The sequence below is a fragment of the Sturnus vulgaris genome, chromosome Z (assembly GCF_052056855.1).
Source record: "Sturnus vulgaris isolate bStuVul1 chromosome Z, bStuVul1.hap1, whole genome shotgun sequence".
NCBI lineage: Eukaryota > Metazoa > Chordata > Aves > Passeriformes > Sturnidae > Sturnus > Sturnus vulgaris.
The window spans coordinates 32955361-32973981 of record NC_142283.1 but is presented as its reverse complement, the minus strand read 5'-3'; the positions used below and the strand labels follow the sequence as shown (position 1 = coordinate 32973981).

The 18621-nt window shown below is 37.0% G+C and overlaps 2 long non-coding RNA genes across 2 annotated transcripts in view; one reads left to right on the top strand and one right to left on the bottom strand.

The window, feature by feature from the left end:
- LOC148219777 (uncharacterized) overlaps nt 1-18621 on the bottom strand; it is a 147845-nt gene that overhangs the window by 66356 nt on the left and 62868 nt on the right. The window lies entirely within an intron of this gene.
- LOC148219778 (uncharacterized) lies at nt 2756-16972 on the top strand. The gene is made up of 4 exons (XR_015799290.1): nt 2756-2988; nt 8451-8609; nt 12401-12537; nt 15081-16972. It is a non-coding gene; the product is annotated as an uncharacterized LOC148219778 (long non-coding RNA).

The following is an 18621-nucleotide window of genomic DNA, read 5'->3' as shown; positions in this document are numbered from 1 at the left end:
CGTTTGGCCTGGCAAGCCCTTCTCCAGTAGATGGCATTCATAGCTTGTTTCTCCTTGATAATGCACCAAAACCACTCTGATGGCTGTGCCGAGTCAGAGTTCTCTTGTTTCTGATCAGTGTGCACGACTGCCTGTTTCAGCTCTGCACCAAAAATTTTAACCCAAGCATCAGTATCTAATAAAATAATAAAGGAAGAAAAAGACCATAAATAGCACCTGTTTTGTAAAATTTGGATGTGCGATTTGTTTCCTCTCAAAATAAAAGCCTTGACCTGCTATCACTTTTACTTTCTTTGTATTATGATGCTTGTCAAGTGTTCAGGAAGATAAAAACAGGTCATGAAACTGGTGTGTATGTGTGCATGTCAGCTACCATAAAATAAATCAATTTTGCTCCTTTTTTTTCATCTTACCATTAGCTAGGGATTCCCTGATGAATCTTAAATTATATAATATAGAAAGTCTTAGGAAAATTCATTGCCTTCAAAAAGATGACCCCATCTTTTACTCCATTAATTACAGTTTAATAATAATAAAAGAGGTAGTCAGAGATTATGGTACATTTGCTCATTTTACCTTGATAGGTAATGACAATGTCCTTTCTGATCTTCCATCAAGGGCTGCCGTGTTGTATTTCTTTCAATAGGCTCCATGTTGACAGGATGGCACAACAAATCAAGGTCTTGCAATAGCAAAGTGAATATTACTGCTTTTGTGGAACTATACTTTCCTATTTCAAAGAATTTGGAATTTGAAAACAAAGGACCAATCAGGGACAAAAACTTTCACCATATGTGCAGCTGTATATTAAATTAGCATTCTGAAATATTTTGTGCTATTTGTTCCTATTACCTTCTAATGAATATTAATTCAGCTTTCCAATTTTCTGAGGAAAGGAAACATCATAAACATAATTCATGCACACACATAGCAAAAGCTCACATTCTTGTCAGACTCAAATTAAAAACACCAGAAAGGATAATTTAACCAGAATACCTACTGTACCAAGTGAAGACAGTGAGGGAAAACTTATCTTGATCTTCAACCCACCTAGAATTTTGCTGCACCTTTGTTAGTGTGCACTAAGTATAATGTCAATTACAAATGTTTTTTGTATATGACCTCTCAAAATGTTGTAGTATTTTTTTTGAATACTGGGAAAAAGATGCTCCTGGGTATGCTTGCATGAAGGAAAAATGCAGCTAGATAAAGTGCAGTGGTATTGCAGAGCATGGTGCTTTGGTGTAGGTACGATAATATAGAGACTTGCCATTGTCCTACATTGCTACAAATCTATCCCTCTTTGGTACTGCCTGGGAACCTCTGGCTGCTGCTGGCCATTTATGTGGACTCTGAACGGAGTTGTCCATATTTAAGTTTTCAATGCAGATGTCTTGAGAAGAACATCAAATCTCCCAACAAGGACCAGCAGTTTTCTGTCAGATGCTTCAAAGAAAGGAGAAGACTGGGGGAGTTAGAAGCCAGACTGAAAGTCTTATGTTAGAAGAAGCTGGATGTAGATCCTTTGTGTATTGTAACTTCTTCAGCTGCCTGAGGACCAGTGATTTTTTATTTCTTTGCTTCATTTCCTGACTTACAGCTTGCCCATATTAGTGCTTCTTTGCTTGGAAAGGATTCACTGACTTTTTTTCTGTTTCAAGCCACTGCAATACTCATTGTGAGTACCTTATAATGTATAGATGAGAGTTCCAGAGAGAAATTATACGTGTGGTTATTATACTTACAAAAGGCAGAGAGGATCTTTCTACAGTATTAGTCTGGCAAACTCAAAACAGGTACCTATGTTAATGAAAATATGGTATCAGGGTATTTTATTTTTATTTTCCACTCCCCCTTAATAATGAATATGATTAAAGGGTAATGTAATATATGTGGAGACTGGAGGGAAATTTTCAGTGGTCATCAGATGCCATCAATATATTTCAGCTAAATAATTCACCAGTCTTTTTGTATCTTTCTCTACTTTACAAAAATGCAGAAGTGCACTATGAGATGTATCTGAATACAGTGAAACTGTGCACACAGTAGTTTTCTGTGTTGTGATGTGTACTTGTCTTTAAGGTCTACCCTAATACGAGGGTAGCCTCTGATAGATATTGTAAGAATCAAAGTCAGTTAACTGCTGAATATTCAGAGCTTTGCCATGAAGTTTGATACATGTAATAGCCAACCTTTGCCTATTTTATACGATCTATTTTTCTTTTCCTTGGTGATAAAGCAGGTAGCTACACACTAAAAAGCTTAGCTAACAGGCTGAGAATGAGTGTCATGACAAACTGGATGCAAACTAGACTAGTAAAATCAACTTACTTAGGAAACCTGGAAGCAGGGTCTCATTAGACCCTTCCTGTCACTACTTCTTAGCTGTCTAAAAAAAGTTTTTGCAAAAAAGTTGATTTGCATGTTCATTGTCTAAGATAGAAGGAAAGACATTTAAGTTGGGTGAAAGACTTTCAGAGGGAAGTCTGAGAGATGATTCTCCTTACATGCCTTTGTTATGTTGTAAAAATTTAAAATTTAAAACTTCCTGCAATTGTTTTCTATTTCTTGTGCTTATGAAATCTAATTGATTCATATGATAATGAAAATGTTTAATTTCAGGAGTTTTCTGGTTTTGTGATATTTGATATTTCACAACAGAGATTTGCGGAAGACTGTAAAATGCTGTTTTGAGGTCATTATCCTTGAGGATGTGAAGGGACAACTGTGTTCCACAGTTCTGCTGTGCCTTTGCGGTGAATAACTGGCCTACCTGTGATCTCTGTATGCTTTCTTAGCTTTGCATCTGCATTTTCTGCTTTTCCTTGCAGTTTTGCCTTACAAAATCTTTTTAATATGGAGCCACCTTTGCAGTTGCTGCAGTAATTGCAAAGTTCTCGTTGGAATATTCTGATAATGATTCAAAGCTGGTACCATTTGGAAGGATTTCTTTTCCATTCTCGGAGCAGCTTTTTCAGTATGAGTGAGGTACAGAAAGTGCTTTTTGCTATGCCTGCTGCTGGTGACTTTCTGTCTATTGCTTTTCTGTTTTCAGCAGTTCATTTGCAGTCTGTGCTTCTGATTTTTTCTGGGTTCATGTTATCATTAAGTTAACTGTGGTCTGTTCCTTATTTTCTCAGAGTCTGATGCTGAGTGATGTTTGTTGAATGCTTCTCAAGAACTCTGTGCCTTATCTGCTTTATTGACAGGGTGAGGTTTGAGGCTTTTTGGTTGCACGCATTTGTAAGAGTTTTTCCCTCACTGCTTTTGACTGGTCCATTTCTTCCTTTGAAATTTCCACACAGAGCTTCACTTTTCCCAAATACGGTACTTTCTTATCACTGCAGTGCTTGCTTCAATTTCTGTTTCCAATATAGATCCATTTATCTCGTCTTCCAGTCACTCCTTGAATTCAGTGCTTGCTCATATGTGTCTTCTGTTTTGTCTGATACTACCTGCCTGGCCTCAGTATGGGGATTTGTCCTGTCACAGCTTTTGCTTCCCAAGGTCTGGTGATTTATCTGATTCTTGTTCTGAGTCTGTTGGTGTCCAGCTGTGCCTGCAGTGGTTTGAGTCATACTGGTTCTGAACATTCTTTGTTTTTCTTCACTTCCACAAAGGTTTACATTTCCTTGCTATGATGGTATATTGGACCTGTTCTTCTACTAAAAGGAAAAATCCCTATGTAATCTGTTTACTGTGAATTTTGTGTTGCGACTTGTCCTTGTTCTTAATTATGAATTTTTAAAAAAAAATATTTTTAGTTTATTTTACCTGATCTTGGTTTTCATACTATTTTGTGTTTGACAGATGACCAGATTGGGAATATAGATCAGCTGTGTTTGATACAACCATATATTTTGTTATTCTGTTAAATTCTATGATAATTTGTTTTTCTTTAATGAGAGAAAAGTATACTTTCAGCTCTACCTTTGGATAGAAAACACAAATATTAATTTAAGTTACTAAGTTAGGTTATTAAGTTCTTCATTTAGTGATTCCTAGCCACTGTTAGCCACATGTTATGCCTTCAGATAACATACTGGGAGTTAGCACAAGATTTACTTCTCTCAAGAAGCTTGAAGGGTCTGCCATTGCAATAGCAGGTGATTTAAAACTTCTCTTTGTCCACATTCTGGACACAAAACTTCCTAGAATGAGCAAGATTTGAATCTTATTTGAAATCTTGCATGTGCCTTATGGATTCAGAGCTTTCCATTAGATGAGTGATTTTTTCCAGAGGATGTCATAATGAGAGCTCCTATGGTGCAAGCTGTTCTTCTGTGTGGGACAGAGCTGTTTCACTCTCACATCTGATCCAGCTCACATTTCAGGTCACTTGTTGTCCATCTTCCTGACTATTACTAGTTCTTTTTGATTTTGGAAACTTCCTTTCACAATCAGCAATTATCAGGGTACACATTTCTTTTCAAGCAGCACAAATGTTTTCTGTGTCCTAAATTTTCGGAACTGTGCAAGGGGTGGTTGAAAGGCACTTGCTTCTTGAAAAAAATGATTGATACAGGGTGTGAGGCTGGTGGGGGGTGGTGAGACTTGTACCCACTGCCTTGCTGTCTCCAGCTCTGGCACCACAGTTGCAGGAATGTGCCATGAGCAAGCCAGGCTGCCTGGTCTTATGGTGGTCTTGCTTGTTTGGATTGTATATACTGGTGGGGCAGATTGAGAACTGAATTTCACATTTCACTCTCTCTTTACTCAGCATTGTAATGAGTGGTCCCATTTCTCCACTAATAGTAATGACATAAGTGTATTTGCCATTTACTTCATTTACTTCAGTACTCCTTCAGAGGACTAGAAAACTAGACTCAGACTTAAAGCACACATATTGGTCACAGGTTTTTTTTCCTAGGGAAAGACAATGCCAGGAAGATTCTTGAAGTAAAGCTCATGTTTTATTGCAGAGCTCTAATCATCTGAAACAAGATTTGAAATGGAGAGTTTCGTGATGGTAAATGAAAATGTTTTGTGATGGTAACTCAAAAAAGCTTGTTGTAAACACAGTGTTTCCTGTTATGTAATCCTTACCGTTTTTCTAAACAAACAATAAGAAACGAATTTTAGCCAGGGATGTACAAATACATTTCCCTCTATATCAATATAATTTTGCTGTGATCTATGGCATTATGTTAATTTGAATTTTCATTCACTCTCCTATTTTTTGGAGATATTTAGAAACTGATTAAATAATAGGAATAATACTAGGAATAGTAATTATATTCTCTAGGATAGATGAGTTATCTAAGAATTGTGCATTAGCCATGGAACTTATTGTATTTGAGATTTAGAAAGGAAAATGGAGACTTACAATTACTAGTTAAATTATTTATGTGGTTATAAATAAATAAATCAATGAAATATCTACTCATTTGAGCAGTGCTGAATAAAAGAATTTCAGAAGTAAAATGGATCTATCATAGCCATTTGGATGCTAATAACTAGCTTCAGCTTGCACAGCTGCACTGAATGACTTCTTGTTTTACCATACATGAGATTTGGGTGCTCATCAAATAATTGAAAAATACACTAAACTTCTGTAATTTTAATTGCTAGTTAACTGTTATTTACACAGTTTTTTCAATTGCTGGTGCATATGGGGACAAGGACCTAATACGTGCCATAAAATATGTCTGTAAGCCACAGCTCTTCCTGCTAATCTAAATACACGTAATTGAAATTTTCTGTCCTGCAAAAGTACAAGTGTCCTGTGAGTATCTATATGGCAGATGTGTGACGCCAAATTTCTATTACTAAATGTCATCTTAAAACTTAATTGACAAATCTAGATAGAAGGAGTTGAAAAAGACATGGAGGCTGACCTACAATCAAGATTTGTTTTTGCTAAGAATCATGATATGGACTGAAACCTTGAGAAGATGATGCTTATGCTGTAGTCTTTGTGGATTATTAGTGGCCATGGGTAATAGATTTATTTTTTAAATTACATAAAGTTTTTCTGTAAGTGGGCAGACATTAAACATGTACCAGTGTTGGTTTCCTCCCTTGGTTTAAATATCAGTTAGCAAAAAATGCTGAGAAGAAAGGAAAGGTTGGGAAAAGAGTACCTGCTTAGAAATTAATGAACTTATAGGCATGCCAAAAGTGAATTTAAGTGCTCAAATTCTTCTCATGACAAAGCAAGACAAGATAAAAGTTTCTAATGTCTAATGTCACGTTTGCTGCTGGTCTCTTCTTTCCATTTCCTTTCCCTTCCTTTTCTCTTATTTGTGTCTACACATTTAGTTCAATCATTTTGGAAATGCACTTTCCCGAGAGCTCACTGATGTTTTACTTATGCTGTAGAAAGTACTTTCAAAAAAAAAGGAAAAGAAAAGAAGAAAAGAAAAGAGAAAATGAAGGAGAAAGTGACAGGTAGAAGGGAAGGAGAAGGGCAAGAAAAAGGAAAAGGGAGAGGGTGAGGAGAAGGGGAAAGAGTAAGGAAAAACAAGGAAAAGCAAGAAAATGCATTAATTTGAAATAAAATTTTGGAACTTTTCTGCTGAATTTCCTCTCCAGTCCCAGCCTTCTCAAAATTTAATCTTCCTTTTTTTAAATTTTTTTAATTTTTTTTTTTTTAAAACTTATATAAGGTACTTACCTTGTATTGATTTCTTAGAATGCACAACAAAATTTATACTGTGACGGACAAATGCAGTTGAATCATTAATAAAGGAAGTCAGTAGCCATTAACTGATGGAGTTTTCCTTTCTAATGCTACCAGCCTTAGTCCTCCACAGGCTGTGATGCTGTTTTCCTTCCACAATGTGTGCTCAGTGCTGTGTTCCCCTCAGTATTTGCCAGTAGTCAGACATTATGAAGAATACTGCTTTCTGCACAGTGAAGTGTAAATTTCTTGAGTACTAGACCATAGATGTGTCCTTTTAAAATAATGTCACATAATGTATATATGAATAATAATTAGAAAATAAACCAGCCAGGAATTATGATATTCTATATTAAATCACAATGCAGTTCTTCTCAGGGTTGTTCTTGTCACCAGAGATTTAGCTGCAAATTTACACAGCAGTACTGCTACATTTTCTGCTTTGTAAATCTTGTTAACTGGTAATGGAGATTGTTAACTCCTGAGCCCAACAAATTTATCTAAACAGATATACATCTGTTGTATTTGAAAGTACTTACGGAATGGGCATTCTACTCCCATTGAGACAAAAAAGTCACCAGTGAGACATGATTTTTCCTTCAAAACTCAGTAGTTGGGCCAGAAGCAAGACAAAAGAAACCATTTTAAGGGAATATTTTAATCACAGACCTCCTTGCAATGACAATAGCAAGTCATCTGAGTGGGTCTGAATTAATGAAGTCTAACTAGATGGGATTCTCTTTTCTATATACATTAAAAAAACCCCAAACCCTGGAACTTGGCCTCTATCTGGAGGACATTAATAGGTGAAACACTGAATAAAACCCATCAGTGAGCAGGTGCAAATTAGGTAAGAGCTTCAAACAAGATACAGCTGAGATTCCTGGTGCTGTTCGATCTGTTTCTCTCACTCTTGCACAGTATAAAAACAAGCAAATTTTAGGTACCATAGCAAATCATACCAGTTAATAGTACTTATTGCCATATTTTTAAACATTTCTATAAAAACTTGAAACACAAATAAAACCACCAATACTTTCTGAGAAACAAAAAAGAGTAAGTTATTAAGTTTTCCTTCCTTGTCTAAATGGTTTATGAAGAAGTTAAGAGGATCTGATTGTTGCTCAGCAACTTAGAAAATACAGCAATTAATTAGATACTCTGCACATGCTTAGAGAACTTAATTTAGGCAGCCATTTATTAAAGACATTTGTTCACTCTCTTTCTAGTTGAGCTTTCTGCATTTATGGATGATAAACTACCAATGTGTGAGGGTCTTTATTGTGGGTGTTTTTCAACCTTTGGTTCAAATAGGAAAACCTAGTTCAAAACAATGGTTTTATCTGCTTATTGAAGCCTGACAGAACCTCTCAAGAAAAATACTTGTGTTTCTCTTTTGAAGGCATATTTATTTTTCTTTTTAATATAAATATATAAATATCTCTGCTTAGAGTTTAAGCAGAACCTTGTAAATGCAGTGGTAGATGAAACAAACTGAGAAGGGCTGAAAGCTGGTTGCACTGGTTTTGTGTTTCTTTTATCCCTGGATAATTCCATGTATCTTTATAGCTATAGCAGAGTTGTTCTAGTTTGATAGTCTCTCTCTGTTAATGACTGGATCTAAATATTTTATGTGAAGTTTATGAAATTATAATGTGTAGGCGCTTTAAGATTCACCACCCATTTTAAAAATACCCTACTATTCTCTTCATTTAATGGTAGACCTCTGTAATGATACATGACTCTTCTAAACTTTATTTGAAGTAATGCAAGCAAAGGCCAAATACTTTCTGAAATTAATTCCCAATCCTATCATTTTTTTTTCTAGGTTGAAGATACCTCAGTCTATACTCATACACACGAGTGGGAGAAGACTGTCTATGGGAAGAAATTTAGTTTTGTTCAACTGAATGCTCAAGGCTTCCACAAAAATTCATAGTGGCTGCAGGGCTGGCAGATAAACTCATAAAAATGTTTCTTAACAAGGGTAAGAGACACTTTCATGCAATGTCAGTACTTCAGAATTGCTGTGTTAGTCCATTAAACTTATATAAAACTATCACAGGAGGAGGAAAAGGAAGTATTTGCCATCAAAACCTAAATTAGGGTACAAAGCTAAAATCCAAATAAACAGCAGTATCTTTTTTTACTGTGACCCTGGATATTGCTGCTTATCCCCAACAGAATTTTCCAAAATGTATATTATATGTTAAGCGTCAACCAATTTTTCTTTCTTCTTTATCTCTTTTTGCATTGACATCCAAGTTTCTGTTATCTGCTACTGCTTTTTCTGCTTCAAACGTTTCATATCCCCCCACTCCCCACCCTTTAACAAAGGCATCCAGCTAGTGGTTTAGAGACTGTACAATCCTCGGAGACATTTTTCCTAATACTTCCACTTGTTTGAAACAGACTGCATGTAAGACTTTTTTAAAAACTGTAATTTCTCACACACCAAAAAACCATGCTTGGTTTCAAGATACTGGACCTACCTGCCAGTGAAGGACACTATGCTTGTTCCTATTCTTAGAGCATTGACACATTCATGGAATTGCAGTAAGGTCTTGGTATCCAGCAAATTTAATGTTGCTTAGCCAATGCCCATTGACTAATAATTATGTTGGTTTTGATTGGGATACCCTGGTGAGCATCTTTATTCCATTTTTGGAAGAGGATTGTGACACACTGCAAATTTTGGTGCTTCTGTTATATATTTTCACATTTTCAATATTTACAGTGCAATGTAGGAACAACGTTTCAAGGTTTGTTGGTGAGAAAGTTTTAAAATCATATTACCAGGAGAAATTATTTCTATGAAGAATCAGGAAATCAGAGTTATTTCTACCTGGAGTGGATGAGACTTTGCCACTTGCTCACAGGGTGCAGAATCATGTCACTGGAGGCAGCAACAGCATAATATGTTTTAATAATTTAATCAGGGTACAACCAATGCCTATTCCAGTGATACAGAGCCGGGCAGTTTTATGATGCTTATGCTGTAATTCCCTCTGCATGAGGGTCTGTGAAGTGGCCTAGGGGGCATTCTTTAATAACCAAAAGGCAAAGTCTCTTTTTCACCAGGTGGTATTTGTGCTCTGAAGTCATGGGTTGATCTTTCAGCAAATCCAGCTTTCAGATGCCAAAATCACATGAAATGCACATTACAAAAGGATGAAACAGTGCAAACTGATACAGATTAATTTCCCCTCCTTGTCTTTTGCTTAACTCCTCTGAAGCAAAGAGCAAAGCCCCAGCACCTGGAGAAAAGTAGCAAGAGCAACAAAAATCTAGTTTGTTGTATTCCCGCAGGCTTTTTGCCAGATACCTTTCATCTGCCCTTCTTTCCAGAAGAAATCCATACTGCAGCTTCTAGCAAATTGGTGAAAAATGCAGTCTTGTGTTCTTACCTGACCTGATTAAAGTTCCATTGCTGATTGCTGTATTAATAACCATGAAGTCAAAGCCTTGAATTCCTCCTGCTATTTGTGCCCTCTCTTTTCTCTACATTTGAATTAAAACCATGTAATTTCCTTACTGCTGTGGAAATCTTTCAATGCTGGACTTGCTGATAGAAAGCTGGCCTTAGGACGCCTGCACGGTGTTACTCTACAGTAAAAATTTGGAACAGCCATGCCCACGTACATGTAAACCTGTAGAATAAACTGGTGATATTCTGGGAAACAGCTTGAATTTGTAGTAAGAAATGGTAGATGAAAATCTTACTAATTGTATCTTGCTGTTGAAAAATGGATTATTAAAATAGCCTTACTTGGGTAGAATCTCTTTTGTCAAGATATGTTTTGATCCCAAAATTTTAGGATGGTATTTTGAATTTTCAATTTTGAAGGCAACCTGATAAAGTAAACCATTGTGTTTCACATAGAGCTTTCTACCAACAAGATGACTATACATACCTTTTGGAAGGTGGATTTCAGGATAAAGGGAGCTTTATATCCCTGAGTGTAGTTCATCAATTTTTCATCATCAGAGTCAAATTAGGCATGTCCTGTCTACTCAAAATTTTTAGCCACTGGTCTTCATCTCGCTTCTTTCTTTCTATAGCCAGCAGGAAATATCTGTATATACAGCAAATGAGTGCAAAAATACTGAGACAATGACCCTGCAGTGGTGGCTTTGCCAAGCTGTGAAAAGATCACCAAAGGGTGAGAAATGTTTACACAGGCCCAAAGAGCAGTGCCAAGCTGCGCTGCTGCCAGTCTCATCTCACTCCAAGCAGTTCATGTTTCCTGACTGTCTTGTCGACATTGAACAACAGTGAACACTGAAGGCCCTGCAACAGATTCAGAAGGACACTAAGAACAAGCAAACCAAAGTGTTTGTGTTAAATCAACTTGTGAGAGGAAACAGCAAATGTGCAGGTGGTGGCAGAAGGTATGAAACCACAAGTAATTATGGCCAGAATTCACCTAGCCTGTCCTTTTTAAAAATGCATGAAAGAAGGCTGAAGCAGACCTAATAGCTCACCTGTTGGAGCCTGCTGGTCCCTCTGTGAGCTTACTCACTAATCTGTATGCATGGCAAAAAATTTATAATGGATAATCATTTACTACCACATCAGTGAGCTGAAATGCCTTAGTAGGAGATCTGGTGAACACCAAAACTGGTGAAAAGGAACATTTAGGCTGCTCAATTAAGGGCTGATAGAAAGAGAAATCTTCTGATAGTAGCAAGCATCATAGAAGCTCTGCTCAAAAGGATACAAAGTGCAAGAACTGCATGGATTAATAAAACTGGAAGAAGCTCAAGACCACTTTAGGAGAATGTACTTTATTCATTTAACTTAGAAAATAATGAAAGCAAGAGTTCGTAGAAGTCTTTAAACAAATAAATAAAACATTTTAACCACTAATAACAGTGAATCAGAAACTGTAGAAAACAATGAGCAGAAGTGCATCTTGGTATTCAGCTGAAGATTTGAGAGAGCAGACAAGAATATTAAATACATTTTTCCCCTTATCTTCTTCCTGATCCATCCTCACACTTAAAATATTTTTCTGTACATCTAATGTAATTTACTGTCTTTCAATTTATGTCTAATGCATTTTGTTTTGTCTTCATGCACCTCCACCTTCTTTGCAACTGCCATCAGCTTCTTGGAAACACTTATAAGATCTCCCCTCCCCTCTTTCTTCCCCAGGCTGAACCAGCCCATTTCCCTCATGTTCTCCTTGTGCATCCCAGACTGCAGCCCCCAACTATCATGGTGGGTCTACTCTCAGAATCCAGTAAGAGAGGCTCCTGTGTATCACCCACATCAGTTTTTTCCTATTACTATGATAGGCAAATAATTACCTGAAGACCTTGCATAATACTTGATATTTTTCTGATTTAAGACATAAAAAGTCAAGTATAGCTGTGTCTAGTACCATAAAGGAAGGTTTTGTTCCTACTAATAGCCATGCCAAGGAAAGGGAAAACCCTATGCTACCGGACTGTCATTGGTCATGAAAGAGCAAACACTTACAGAGAGCACATGTATTAATTACAAGCAATTGGCTTTCCTTGAGTGCTTGCAGTATTGCAGGGCAAATACAGGCACATCTTCCAGAGCTCTCAGCTGCACACCAGGACTGAGTCACTGGTGAAGGAGAAGACTTCCCCTGAGAATTTGACCATGTCCAGGCCCCATGGCACAATATTTTTGCTGCAACATGTCATCTAACACTTATTAAAAAAACCTTAATTAATACACTAGGAAAAACTGATTAGTTGTTACCTCCTAACATTTTCTTTGTTCTGTTCATTCTTTATTTACAGATCTGTGTTTCCAAGGACTAACCAGTCTTCTTTTGTATGAGAAAGTCCCTGTCTCTGAGTTTTGGAATTAAGATATGTACAGTCAAAATATCATTGAATTTCCGTATTTTAGCGTGCCCCAGTTTTGTGTTTCCAAGGTTAGTGTTTATGGCTTAAGTTAATTAAATTCATATATTTCTGAAGATATGTGCAAACTAAGTTGATCTCAAATGCTGTTCTTAACATTAAAATTTTTTTTATCTTTCTTTTTAATGTATTTTAAAATCTATCAGTATCTTATCAAAAAAATTTCCTTTGAATACAAGACTTCCTGAATCTCACCAGAGTGAGTGCTGGCTGAATTCTGACATCAGCAGTGAACCCAAAAGTTGTGGTATTCTTTAGTTTGTATAAAGAAAGTTAAGACTTAAAAATCTCCTTTGTAAGCCTGAATGCAGATATCATGTGTGGCAGATGCTACCTTTGCATTTTGAATGTTTTAGTGTCTATTACCTTTGCATTCTGCTGTTCCTTTGAGTATTGCACTTAATTGAAGGAGGTTGTTGCACAGACACAAATAAATGTGAAAATGCTCAGTGTATGTACATTTCTGTCCTGAACAGATGGAACAATGCCATACTCACATTATGCCATTGATATAAAACGATTTAGCTGATGCACAAAGATTTTATGCTTATGATATGCAAGGAATCTATTATTACACAGTAACTATAGCAAAGTGGTGCAACTGGGGAGTATTTTTTCTCCATATGGGAGCTGCCACACTATGTAGATTTTACAATGAGCTTAATTAGATGTCTGTAGAGGGGTGTGTGATTTTTACGTCAATTGAATATAATTTGCTGTAGTGCAGGAGAAAAAGAACTCCAAACAAAACCTCCACCTCCAAATCCCCTAAATCATTCAGCCTTGAAATTGTATGAGAAATCAGGGCAGGTGATTTAGGAAATAACCATGAAGTATATGTCTAAGAAATGAAGGGAAGGTGCCAAGGCAATAAAGCTGCTGACATATTTCTGGTTTTGAAGGAACTAGAGAGTAAAAGGGCAGCACTAAATGTCTCTTAACCCCTCTGTTCTTATAATATATCATTGCATTAGACTTGTAATGCAAACAGGGAAGAAAATTCAGCCACTCTTACTCAACTGGACAGCTTCTGCAAAGTCAAACTACTCAGCAAGATAGAAAATGTAGAGAAGAATCCCAGAACTAGATTAATGATTCCAACAGAAAATGACTTAACTTCAAAGGTTTGATGATTCCTAATAAGGATCCTTACTTTCCACCCTCCCACTGTAGGAAAAGGTTGGCACCAGTTGCTCCAAGGGAGACAAAATCTGAATTCAGTTACAGAATCAGAGCATGAAGGTTTATAATTCAGAAAAGTATGCAGTTTTTCACTTTAGTCTCCCTCAAAGTAACATGTACTGCTCACAATAAAACCAATAAAAAGCCCCACCCACAAATTTCTGTCTTAGTTTTTTTGTCTCACTTCCTGAAATACAAATAATAAAATAATTTATTCTTTTGACGCCTGTGAAGAGATTTTGTAAAACAGTTATGTCAAAATAATACAATACACCAAATAAATATATATGCATCTGTAACTCAGAAGGCAATAAAATATTTGTATGCTTCTCTTATATTACTAAGTGTATATGTGTGCATATATATATATATATATATATATATAAACTTTTTATGTGTTGGGGGGGATTATGGAATCAGACAATCCCAAATCCTGAGAAAATGTTTTTTTTCTTCCTGAGAAGCTTTTGTCATCCTGCATAGTTGTTCAGAAAGAATATCCTGCCGTTTTCAGGTGTTTATTTCTTAGCAAATAACTTTGTACAAATTTATTTATCAGTTTCTCCTAAGGGTCTGTTAAAAAAAAACCCAAATAAACTAGGCTTTTATTACTTTAAATGACAGTGCCCCTATTTAATTTTCTATTATAATGTAGAGTGTTATGCCTTCTTGCTTTAGCTGTAAGAAAAAATAGAGATGTCAGCTCTCAGTATATCATATCCCGAGTGTATCTTTCCATCTAATCTAGCAATACGTGTGCAGAATGGGAGTCTGGCTGTTTTCTGAGTTAGATGAACATTGTCCAACAGCACTATTGTGATTGCTGGTGCTTTTCTAGCAGCAGAGTCATATCAGAAATACTGAAGCAATTTGGCTGAAGGTCAATCTGTGTGGGGCCAGACTGCAGGTATGGGCAGCTGCAGATCTGAAGTGAGACATCACAAAAATTGCACTTGGACTTCTGAAACCAATGTTGTGTTTTCCTACCCATGTCCTTTCAATCTAGCTGTTGAAAGGAGGAAATACTAGTAAAATGAGTTCAGCTGAGGGGAACATTTGAGCTGTCTTTTGCAAACAGAATTAAATATTCTAGGAATTTTTGCTCCAGGCATTTCGATGTGAGCAGCCCCAAGTAGGTCCCTTGTTTACCTATATTTGCAAATGACAGAGGGAAATTATAAACAGAAGTGCTGGAAAAAGAGCTCCAACTGTGAATGCAAGCCTCTTTGGCAAGAGATGTGATAAAATTTTATGAGAAATGTAACTCCACTTATGGCAGTAATGAAGCTGCCTTTTATTATATTTTTATTATATGATATATGATTATATATTTCTTCTATTATAAAGCTGAATCAGTTTCTTTTTCTTTCAGTGAATCTTGAAGTTCTGGTCTGAACTTGCTGTAGCATCTAAAGCCAGAGCTCTGCTCAAAAATAGGCCTGTGCTATCTCTGTTCCCGTGCCCTTCTCTGTAGCTGTGTGCAGACACAAAACCCTGTATGTGGGCTCTCTGAGACCATATCTTTGCTCACAGGATTGACTACCACTTTCCTGGAGAGATTGTTCCAATGGCTGACTGTTCTCATGGTGGGCTGCCTCCTGGTGCTGAGCAAAGACTGAACACCAACCACTTCTGAAAGAGCTGTCATCTCTCTTCAACAAAGCTATGCTTTTCTTCTCCATATGACATAGAGGATAATAGAGTTACTACTATAGACTTTTTTCAGATCTCTTGCAGGCTTAAATGGTATGGTCATTTTTTGATGTTTGTCTGCAAATGGTGATTTAATCAGTATATTGAAATCATGGGACCGTGTTGATGTGTGCTACCATGTGATAAACTGGCAGTTTAGAATTGTTAGACTGTGCTTTGGTCATGAAGGCATTAGTACTTCACGTGCAGGATGAAAATACTATTGTGCAGACTATATAAACTGTAAATACAGTAATAAGCTGCCTTTGGATATTTGTCAAAGTGTGGCTTTGTTCTGGAGATATTTATAATGGACCGAGTGTTGCTTGTATTTGTGCAGCTAACATAAAGTGTGAAGCCTAAATAGCGTCCTCTGTCAGGTCAATAGAAATGTGGTCATATGGTTACCCCCATCTTCTTCATTTTGGAAATGAAATCTGTTCCACTGGAGCTCAGGCCAGTAATAATGACAGGTTTTGATAAAAGACAGCTCGAAACTTTACTGTGTTGACCTTCCTAGGCTGTCTAGACTTGAGTTGGAATAACTTCTTTAGTATCCTTATGATGCAGAAATTGTGCTATGTTTATCTTCCTTTGTCTAGAGGCAAGTATATTCTGAAATCTAATTCTGTTTTCCTCTATCTAGCATTGTGAGTTGCCAGCTGGGTGGATTTTTGTTTAGCCTTTCTTTCTGTGTTTAAAGCCCAACATTTAAAATAGTTTCACTGCTTTATCCTGAATTTTCACTGCCCAGTTTGGGAAAGCAGTCTTATAAGGTTTTCTAGTCAAGCTCAGCCACATTTTTAGGACTGATTTTGAAGTGTGGTCTGGAGGTGACTGTCTTCTGCTAATCCCACAGAGAGCTTAGGGCCATCTCATTCTGAGTTTATGGAAGTTTTTTCCCCAAGAAATGCTAGTTACTTATGCTACTGCAAGACTCATAAAGGAACTAAGCTAATATAAATAAAACATTTTTAGCTAAAACTTGGTATTTAAAGCTGAATAAGTATTTCAAAGTTAATACATCTATAACTGAATACCACTTTGTCCTGGGGTACAATGCAAAAATGTGTATTCTATCACCATCTGTTAAAATGTGGGAGGGGTGGTGATCCTTATCTCTGTGGGAGATATCCTCTGCTGATGTGCCATCTGATAAGATCAGGGGGATGATCATCGTTATCTTTTCACAACCCATCCTTCCTCCAGAAGATATATTCTGTTAATGGGCCATTAAGTCCTATTGTGTGACTGATAAGATTACATCATCCCATTGGGAGATGCCCCAGCCAGGGGCAGGAGCCAAGCCTTTCCTACCTAGATAAAAAACTGGGGTTTGGGACGCGAACGGAGACCTTTCCACTGGATCCCAGAGGAAAGTCGGACCTTTTCCACATCATTGCTGGATTTTCGGAGGAAAACTGCACCTTCTACAGGAGCACTGCTTCAACAGAACCACATCTGTCATCCAGGAGGACTGCAGCCACCATTTATACGGACTGCTACCAACACCCTGACTGACAGGGTGTCAGGTTGTATTTCTGACTGTGTTGGTGGTTGTTTCTTTTATATTATTGCATGTATTTTATTTTTTCTCTTTTCTCCTATTAAATTGTATTACTGACTTGGAGTCTCGCACTGGTTTTACTTTCAAACCAATACACACTTTAAAAGTGTCACTTCTGGAAGAAAAGTAGTTATTTTGTAGTTTGGCTGCTGCCCTTAGCAGCAGAACTTAGGTTCATGTGTATGATTCAAGGGTGCAGGGAGCTGTGCTTGGGCTCAGGAATGGGAGTTGCTGTTGGAACATTTGAATATCTCCTTTGTCAGGCTGAAAAGCAGAATCAATAGAGAGCAGAAAATACAACAGAGAATTAAGTAGAAAATCCATTGTAAATATCCCATTGTCCCTGCTGTATTTAAGTGCAGTGGGGGAACTGGGCAATAGCTGAACTATCTTTGCAGAAGATTGAGTGGTAACCTGAACACTGCCTGCAACAGTTAATTAAAATAGTTGAACAAATACAACCATTGAAGAAGTTTTAGGCTGATCAAGATACAAAGTAGGGAAAGAAAATAAAATAAAAAATTGTGACCAAACGACTATAGAAAATTGTAAGTGCTGATATTTATCAAAAGTAGATTAATAATTCTTAATGAGAAAATATATCAGTGGGAATAATCTCTTTTTTTGCAATGACAGACTGACTTCCAGGTTTATCAATCTTGTTCCTTCTGACAAGTGATTCAGAAAAAATTGCTTACAGAATATCTTCAAGAATGAGCAACAGCTGCACTTGCAAGACATTTTTCTACCACTAGTACTTAAAGGTTGGGGCCTTATCCTCTGACTGCATTGATATTTGAGACCAAATTTCCATTGGCTTCAGTGGTGCAAACTACAAGAACCTAAACAGGCCCAAGGGCACCCTTCAGGAGATGACTGACCAGTTTTTAGAACCACCCACGTGGCCTGGCAGTGCTCATCAGAGTCACACCAAGGTCCTGCTGGCTGAGCCAACCTTCAGGCTTTGTGAGCTGAGTTTCAGGCACACACCATCAAGTACAACGGGAAATAATGCTGGTTATACAGCACATGGTTCCATCCCTGCTGTTCAGCCCTTTTTTTATCTGTCTCTGTTTTTGCAAGAGAGGTCAGAATGAAAATGTTCATGGCAGATTATTCAAAATGGCCGGCACCCGAAAAACTCTGGAGAATCATTGGCAATATGTAGTCCCTAGATTACTTAGCTTAAATTTCATTCTCTGAGCACCCTCATTGAGAGATTCTTTTTTAACACTCATGATCAGAAAAGTAAAAATTTCACAGTCAATCATTACTGATGCTTGAGTCAAAGTTGTCAGGGAGTTCTACACTGTCATTTTTAATCTTCTCCTCAAGATGACCTGTGAATTTTACCTCCTGAAAAAGGCTGATTTTGTCTTGACATTTCATGGTAAACTTATGAGGAAATAAATAAAGGGCAGTTCCATCTCCTTTTTCAGAATAAAAACCACCTTCTTTATCAAATAATATTTCCCTGAGTTGAGATAGAGAAAGATAGAAAGCACTTTATCTTCATATTTCTGAAACTTTTTTATTCAGACTTGAAGGATTTTCTCTGTATCTCTTATCAGATAAGAAGATTAGCAAAATCCCATATAGAGAGTCTTAGCCATCTGCACCACCAGCAGAGGTTCTGTAACATCTTTTTATCTGG